Raw genomic sequence first — 9,686 nt, forward strand, 5'->3', positions numbered from 1 at the left:
ACAATTGTCCCAATAATATCCTTTACAGTTTCTTTTTTTTTGGTGTGTGTGTACACATTTAGTTTTATTATAACAAAGCAACTTGTACACTTTTAATGTTTAAAACTGAACATCATCTTTCCAGTGAAACAAAAAGAAAAATTTAAAAATAAACAGGAATGAAATTACAATAGAGAATGTCAATTGCAAATAAGATCCTACAGGTTCTTCTGATTCTCCCATCGAGTGGTAGGGCTCGAGTCATGATTAGGAGAGAATTTTATTTTAAAAGTGTCATCTTAAATTGCAAGGATGTCCGTTAAACATCACAATTAAACATGCCAAAGGAGAAGCCATGTTGTCAAAATGCCCACTTAACCCACCCAAACATCTCAAACCCACCCTTTGCTGACCTTCTATAACCTTTTTTTTTTTTGCGGTACACAGGCCTCTCACTGTTGTGGCCTCTCCCGTTGCGGGGCACAGGCTCCGGACGCGCAGGCTCAGCTGCCATGGCTCACGGGCCCAGCCGCTCTGCGGCATGTGGGATCTTCCCGGACCAGGGCACGAACCCGTGTCCCCTGCATCGGCAGGCGGACTCTCAACCACTGCGCCACCAGGGAAGCCCTATAACCCCATTTTTTAAAGGTTTTTTTTCCTTTTTTTAAACAAGAGAAAGTAGACAGATACATGTTGGTAAACACTAACTGTCCATACTCACATAGAGACACAGTGTAATCTCTGAGCCCAATATACAGAGAAAGGAGGAAAAAAGCTAGAATTCTATGTACTACTACACAGGGGCCTAGCACCCTCCAGCTTCCAGCAGAGCTAAGGGAGCAGAAGGTTTTTCTTTTTTCCCACAGAGAATGGTGGTGTTGATTCCATAAAGTTTTTGTTGAGACAGGAAAGGATAAAAATGAATTTGGAACAGAAAGGGGTAGAGATTCTTTTCCCACTGAATTCTGCTCAAGGTATTTTCCCCCAAAATAAGTTGTGAGCCATGGTATAAAGGAGAAAAGAGCCCTCAAAAACAGGGTGCCTGAACACAAGAGGAGGAGAAAAGAAAAAGACTGCAACTTGCTCCCAGAGACTGGAGAAAATTAAAAAAGGAAGGCTGGAATCCATCAGGGTTCCATTAGTCATCTTCTCCTTCATCTTCCTCTCCTCCCCCCCATCATCATCTTCATCTTCTTCACCTTCATCCACATCCCCTTCTTCATCAGTATCTTCCAATCCTTCTTCCTCTTCATCATCTTCTTCTTCACCTGCCCCTTCCTCATCATCCACGTCCAGAACCAAGTAGCACTGTAATGGATTTGGCCAAATATCATCTTTGAGGACCTCTCCTAACTCATCTGCACCAGCATCAGGATGATCAGTAAACCAGGTGAAGAAGCTTTCTGGTTCCTCATGCTGTCTCTTCCTGCTGGCTTTATTCTGCATTTGATTTGAACGTTTTGTCAAATCCTTTCTGGATTTCCATTTGATTTGAGTGGACTTTGAAGATGGATCACCACTCTCATTCAGATGAAATTCTTTGGAGAGAACTTTATTTTCGAAGTAAGGGTTTTCATCAAAATAAAAATATATTCTGTAACCTGAGTTAATATCTTCACATTCTGTCACTTCAGTCTTGTCAAATAATGCAGCGCCTCTTCATCCTCCTCCCCAAGCAGTGCAGACACTTGTGGATGGTTAACAAATGTTACCCCAAAATTTGGGATTTGGGCCATCAATTCCGACCTCTTCTGAAAAAATGGTTGGCGGAGTTTGTTATATTTCTGTTCTACTTTCAAAATCTCCTCACAGGCTTGTTCGTTAAGTCTGTCTGTTTCATTTTGTACTTCATCAATATGTTCAATTGCTTCTTGCTGTTCTTTTTTTTCGTTGGTCAAGTTCGGAGAAGCAGATGTTTCCTCTGGCCCGAAGGCAGGAGTCAGTTTTGGTTTCTTCGGTTTCTTTGCTTGGGGTGGAAGTGAAGACTGGTGTTTGGGGGCCATGCTGGGAGAAGAGCCAAGAATCCACCCAAGGGAAGACGCTCTGAGAACTCTACAGTTTCTTATTTTTTTAATTCAGGGTACAATCAAGGATCACACATTGCACTTAGTTTTCATGCCTAGTCTCCTTTAATATAAAAACAGTTCTGTAGCCTTTTTTTTCTTTCATGACATTGACATTTTTTAAGACTCCAAACCGACTGTTTTGCAGAATGTCCCTAAACTTTGGATTTCAGTTTCCTCATAATTAGATTTTTTTTTAATTTGGGGGGACAAAAATACTACATAATTAATGTATCCTTATATACCCCACACCATGATGTACATTATGTCAGTTTGTCCCATCAGTAGTGACATCAAGTTTGATCATTTGGGTAAGGCAGTGTTTGCCAAATTTCTCTATTGTAAAGGTATGTATAGTAATCTATGGGATAATACTTTGAGGTTCTGAAAGTATCTTTTTCCCTACAGCTTTTTACCAATGGTTCTGACATCCACTGATGATTCTTGCCCAAATCAGTTATTACAATGATGATTGTAAATGATTTTATATTTCTATCCTTCCTTCTACATTTATCAGTTGTAATATTCCTATACAAAAAAGCTCCCCCATCTCTCTCATTTTCTTTGTTTACTCTTAATATCTTATGGACACATGGATTCTTTATTAAAAATGAACATCTACACCTTACATTTATACAATGTTATACATCAAATATATATCAATAAAAATTAAAAATAATCGTGATAATCCACTACTGTCATTACTAATTTTGATCCTTCAATTGTCTCAAATTTGACCAACATGAGACTTTTCAAGCTGGTTCCTGTTTCTTTTGGCAAGTCCCCATCAATTTTTGAGCACTTCCTTGCATTTTTCTATAATTAAAAAATTTCCTTATTATGAAGAGGGACCAAGATGGTGACATCGAAGGCTCATGAACTTCCTTCCTCCCATGGACACACAGAATGTACAGCCACGTACAGAGCAATTCCTCTGGGAGAAATCCAGAAACTAGCTTAGCGACTTCTACACATCGAGTAGATGAGAAAATACCCACCTCAAAATGGGTAGGAAAAGCTGAGACACGCTCTCACCATGAACCTCACCCTCAGTACAGGGCCATACAATTGGGGGGGGAAACCCCCAATTCCCACCTTCTCCCTGAGGAGTGAAAGGTTTGGACCCACATCTTGTGCCCCAACTTTTACGGTTCTCACATCAGGGATGGGTCCCTAAAACACCTAGCTCTGAAAGCCAACAGGGCTTGTGTCCATGAGTCCCACAGGACTGCAGCAGAGAAGCAATTCTTAATGGGTTTGTGACTTCCTTTGATCATTAAACTTTCATTTCTCTCTGTGCCATCGCTTGGATCTTGTAATATGTTTTTTTAATTGTAGTAAAACACAGATCACATTACACTTGCCATCTTTATCATTTTTAAGTGGATATTTGGGTTTCTTCCACCTCTTGGTTATTGTGAATAATGCTGCAATGAACATGGGTGTGCACATATCTCTTTCAGACTGTGCTTTGAATTCTATTGTATATATAACCAGAAGTAAGATTGCCAGATCATATGGTAATTCTATAATTTTTTTGAGGAACCACCTCAAAAAGTACTATTTTCCATATCAGCTGTACCATTTTACATTCCTACCTATAGTGCACAAGTGTTCCAATTAATAGGATGTTGGTCACATCCTCACCAACCCTTGTTCATTTTGTTTTTTTGAGAGTGGCTACCCTAATGGGAGAGATGTAATATCTCATTGTGGTTTTGATTTGCCTTTCTCATGATTAGTGATGTCGAGCATCTTTTTCACGTGCTTGTTGGCTATTTGTGTATCTTCTTCAGAGAACTGTCTGTTCAAGTCTCTTGCCCGTTTTTAAAATCAGACTGTTTTTTGTTGTTGAGTTGAAGTTCCTTATAAATTTTGGATATTAATCCCTAATCAGATATATGATTTCCAAATATTTTCTCCAGTTCCATAGATTGCCTTCCTCTTTTTTTTTTTTTAAGGGCTTCAAATGCTTGGCTTTTATTTATTTATTTATTTATGGCTGTGTTGGGTCTTCATTTCTGTGTGAGGGCTTTCTCTAGTTCTGGCAAGTGGGGGCCACTCTTCATCGCGGTGCGTGGGCCTCTCACTATCGCGGCCTCTCTTGTTGGGAGCACAGGCTCCAGACGCGCAAGCTCAGTAGTTGTGGCTCACAGGCCTAGTTGCTCCGCGGCATGTGGGATCTTCCCAGACCAGGGCTTGAACCCGTGTCCCCTGCATTAGCAGGCAGATTCTCAACCACTGCGCCAGCAGGGAAGCCCTGCCTTCCACTCTCTTGTTTCTTTTGATACACAAAAGGTTTTAAGTTTGACGTAGTCCCATTTGTCTAGTTTTGCTTTTGTTGTCAATACTTTTGGTGTCACACCCAGTAAATCATTGTGAAATCTAATGTCCTAAAGTTTTCTCCTTTGTTTTTTCTAGTTTTATAGTTTAGGTCATGTGTGTAGGTCTTTGATCCACTTTGAGTTAATTTTTGTATATGGCCTAAGAGTCTAACTTCATTCTTTTGCATGTGGATATCCAGTTTTCTGAGAACCATTTGTTCAAGAGACTGTCCTTTTCCCATGTGTGGTCTTGTACCCTTGTAGAGAATCATTTGGCAATACGGTCAGCCCAACATATCCAAAGGTATTGCACCAGTGGATTCAAGCAGCTGGGGACAGAAAATATTTGGGGGAAAAAGTTCCAGAAAATTCCAAAAAGCAAAATTTGAATTTGCTGTGCACTGGTAACTATATTGCATTATTGTAAGTAATCTAGAGATGGTTTAAAGTATATGGGATGGGCTTCCCTGGTGGCGCAATGATTGAGAGTCCGCCTGCCGGTGCGGGGGACGCGGGTTTGTGCCCCGGTGCGGGAGGATCCCACGTGCCGTGGAGCGGCTGGGCCCGTGAGCCATAGCCGCTGAGCCTGCGCATCCGGAGCCTGTGCTCCACAACGGGAGAGGCCACGGTAGTGAGAAGCCCACGTACTGCACACAAAATAAATAAATAAATAAATAAAGTATATGGGAGGATGTGCATAGGTTATACGCAAATACTTCACCATTTTATATAAGGGACTTGAGCATCCACAGATTTTGACGTCTGTGACGGTCCTAGAACCAATCCCCTGCTAATATAAAGGAACGGCTGTATGTGTATGGGTTTATTTCTGGGCTCTCTATCATTGCATTTGGTCTATATATCTGTCTTTATGTCAGTACAACACTGTCTTGATTAGTACTTTGCTTTGTAGTATGTTTTGAAATCAGGAAGCATGAGGCCTCCAACTTTGTTCTTCCTTTCCAAGATTGTTTTGGCTATTCGGGATCCCTTGAGATTCCATACCAGTATTGGCATTTTTTCCTTTTCCATTTCTACAAATGTTATTGGTATTTTGGTAAGAGATAGTATTGAATCCATAGATCGCTTTGGGTAGTATGGACCTTTTATTGAGTCTTCCAATCCTCCAGCCCAGAATGTCTTCCCACTCTCTTGTATATTCTCTGATTACTTTTAGCAACATTTTGTAATTTTTAGTGTACAAGTCTTTCACCTCCTTAGTTAGGTTTACTCCTAGGTATTTTATTCTTTTTGATGCTATAGCAAATTGGATTGTTTCCTTAGTTTCTTTTTTGATTGGTCATTGTTAGCCGTACTGAACTGCAACTGATTTTTCCATGTTGATTTTGTATCCTGAAACTTCGTTGAAATCATTAATTAGTTGTAACAGATTTTACAAACGGATTCTTTAGGATTTTTTACATAAGATCATGTCATGTATGAACAGAGATAATTTTACTTCTTTTCCAATTTGGATACCTTTTATTTTTCTTGTCCAACTGTTCTAACCCAGACTTTTCAACATGTGCTTTATCAGTTGGTATAGGCTAAGTTATGCTCTTGTAAATAACAAACAAACAAAAAAACCAACCCAAATCTCAGTGGCTAAAACAACAAATGTCTATTTTTCATTTACCCTAGTGTTGGGATGTTCTGTGGGATCCAGGCAAAGCATATGTTTTCATGATTTGAAAGGCAGGCCAAAGGGAGCATAGTTCATCACAGAATGACTTTTAAAACTTCTGCCTAGAAATGATACATGTCATCTTCACTCACATTGCCACACCTAACTTCAAAGGTTGTGGAGAAGAGCCATCCTATACTGGGTCCATAAACAAGAGAGCCAGAAATATTTGGTAAACAGCACAAACAACTGCTACACTCTACCCTTCTAGTTACCAAATGTTGATTTCACTTTCTCTACCACAGGCCAAGTATACACTACACAACCCCCTCCTCCACATAGACATTCTCCAAGTCCTGTCCAATCATGACATCATGCTCAAAGTCCAAGAGATCTAGGTGGAGCACAGCTGTCTCTACAGTAAGGGGTATATGTAGTAGTATCAGTATCAGGAGGTGTGGCTTTTTTTGATCTAGAGACCTATGCACCAAGAGGGCAAATTATCTGCCCTTATAACACCAAATATACAATTGGTGGAAGAGGAACAGGACAACTACAGTGAACACTCCTATTCAGAAAAGGAAACAAAACAAAACACATAGAAGTGACTAGTCTCTAGCAATTCTGTCTACAAGATGAACTGTGCAAGGGCACCTTACTTTGGGGGTAAGGAATTCAGAAAAGCTAAAAATAAAAGGACAGGCAAAAGTAGATAAGGCAAATGCACTACAGAAAAGAAGAAGAAAAAGAAAGCAAAGATCCTGTTCTTAATATAAGAAAAAGTAGAATTCATTCTAAAGAGCATTAAATGAAACAAAAAGAATACACTATAATGCTAAAGGCTACAGTTCACACAAAAAATATCAGTTATGAATATCCATGCACAAAACACCACAGTAGCAACTTTCATCAAGTGGAAACTCTAAGAAATGCAAGGAGAAATAGACAAAGTATACTAAGATTAGAAAACTCAGTGTGAGACAGATCAAAGAGTCAAAAATAAATGTAAGGATACAGAAGACCTAAACAATCAGGTAGATCTTATGCATAAATATCAAACCTTTTACCCTGATAATACCAGATAATACAGAATGTACCTCCTTTTCAGGTGTACATGGAACTTTCATGAAATTGACCATGTTAGGCTACAAAGAAAACCTCAATATTTTCCATATTGCATATTCAAACAGCATATTATTTTTGCATGCCTTTTCCCATCTTTTAATTTACTGAGGTGTAATTTACAAATAATAAAATGTACCCATTTTGTGCACATTTCAATGCTTTTTGAGAAATCAATATATCCAAGTAGCCATCACAGCAATCAAAATACAGAAAATTTCCATCATCCCCCCAAACTCCCTTGTACCTCTACAAGAGCCAATCTTCTCCCTCCACATCAGGCAATCAATTTACTTTCCATCACTATAGATTGGGTTTGTGATTCCTAGAGTTTCATATGTACGGAATCATACAGTATACATTCTTTTGTGTCTGGCTTCTTTTGCTCAGCTTGTTTTAAGATTCATCTATGTTATTGTATCAGTAGTTCATTCTTTTTATTGCCAAATAGTATTCCATTGTATGAATGCACAGTTTGTTTATCCATTTACTTGTTGATGGATACTTTAGTTGTTTCCAGTTCTTATCTATTATGAATAAAGATAATATGAACATTGGTGTACAAGTCTCTGTGTAGATGTAAGTTTTCATTTCTCTTGGTTAGATTTCCTAGGAGTGGAGTTATTGGGTTGTGTGGAAAGTGTATTTTCCCGTTATTTCCAACAGTTTTGTGTCATCTTGATTTAGGCACATCTTGTAAATACCATATAGCCACAAGATTTTAAAAATAGCCAATCTGAGCATTCGTCTTTTTTTTTTTTTTTTTTTGCGGTATGCGGGCCTCTCACTGTTGTGGCCTCCCCTGTTGCGGAGCACAGGCTCCGGACGCGCAGGCTCCGGACGCGCAGGCTCAGCGGCCACGGCCCACGGGCCCAGCCGCTCCGCGGCATATGGGATCCTCCCAGACCGGGGCACGAACCCGTATCCCCTGCATCGGCAGGCGGACTCTCAACCACTTGCGCCACCAGGGAGGCCCAGAGCATTCGTCTTTTAATAAGGGAACTTAACCTAGTCACATTCATTCATCATGACTACTGTGTTTGGACTTTTCCCTACCCAACTTAGTTTTCTATTTTCCATTATCTCTTCTTCCCTCCCCTCTTCTGCATCTCTTTTTCCTCTTTCTTTTAAAATTTACATATAGTGAAGTATACAGATCTCCAGTGGTGTATTTTTTTTAATTTTTTAGTTGAGCTTCCCTTTTCCATTTTATTTCTGTTGGTTTAGGAGACGTACATCTTACATTAGTTAGGATTAGGTTTGGCTATACAATTAAAGTAAAACCCAGGTAGCCTTTTCTAATGCATTGGCACACCTGGTCACTCAATTCCAAAGCCAACATTATCTAACAGTTCTCCTGCAGAAGAAGAACAACTCTCCAGTAAGAGCTCTGATTAAGACTATTTGGCTTGACCCTGATCACCCATGTTTGAAATAATCACAATGACAAACGGAATAAGGATGTTCTAATTGGTCCAGTTTGACTCTAGGTACCTCACATAAGTGGAATTACAGTACTTGTCTTTTCGTGACTGGCTGATTTCTCCTAGCACAATGACGTCAAGGTTCATCCATATTGTAGTATGTGTCAGAATAGTATAAACGCATACTATTCCATTGCATGTATATACCACATTTTGGTTATTCATTCATCTGTTTGGACACTTGTGTTGCTTCCACCTCTTGGCTATTGTGAATAGTGATGCTAATGAACATGGGTGTACAAATATCTCTTCAAGATCCTGGTTTCAATTCTTTTGTATATATTCCCTGAAGTGGAATTGCTGGATCATATAGTTCTATTTAAAAATTTTTGAGGAACCGTCATACTATTTTCCATAGCAGCTGTACCATTTTATATTTCCACCAGGAGGACACAGCAGTCCCAACTTCTCCACATCCTCGTCAACACCTGTTGTTTATTTATCCTTAACAGCAGCCAACCTAATAGGTATAAGGTGGTATCTTATTGTGATTTCAATTTGCACAATGATTCAATTTCCCTAATGATTAGTGATGCTGAACATCTTTTCATGGGCTTTTTGGCCATCTGTATGTCTTCTTCAGAGAACTGTCTGTTCAAGTCCTTTGCCTATTTTTAAATCTACCTCATTGTTTTTAAATGCTCATGACATTCCATAGTATAGATATAACATAGTTAAAACTTTCTGATGGTCATTTACATTCTTTTCAATTTTTCTCTATTATAAATAGTGGTGCAGTAAACATCCTTCTATACACTTCCTTGTACACGTGTGAATTTTTTTACACATTTATCATGCATTTACATCACACTGATCATGTGATGCAAATACACTGACCATTTTAAAGGAAATCACCTATATACCTGTAAATAACCAAAAAATAGAATTGGGCTCACACGATATCTGCAATTTTTATTTTAATGGATCCTGCCCAACTACTGTCTGAAATGGTTATACTTATTTGCATTCTTGTGAGCACTACATGACTATCAATTTCCTCATACCCTTGTTATATATATTGGAAAATCTTCTGGTCAGTCATTTGTCTTAATTTTGGGGGAAGTTGTTTTGCAGAGAAATCTAATTTTAA

The 9,686-nt window shown here is 39.0% G+C and overlaps 1 pseudogene; it reads right to left on the reverse strand.

Annotated features, from left to right (window-relative positions):
* Nucleotides 1-1,047: 1,047 nt before the first annotated feature.
* Nucleotides 1,048-2,653, reverse strand: LOC132489064 (protein SET-like; annotated as a pseudogene).
* Between the last annotated feature and the right edge of the window lie 7,033 nt (nucleotides 2,654-9,686).

This window comes from Mesoplodon densirostris, chromosome 4 (assembly GCF_025265405.1).
Source record: "Mesoplodon densirostris isolate mMesDen1 chromosome 4, mMesDen1 primary haplotype, whole genome shotgun sequence".
NCBI lineage: Eukaryota > Metazoa > Chordata > Mammalia > Artiodactyla > Ziphiidae > Mesoplodon > Mesoplodon densirostris.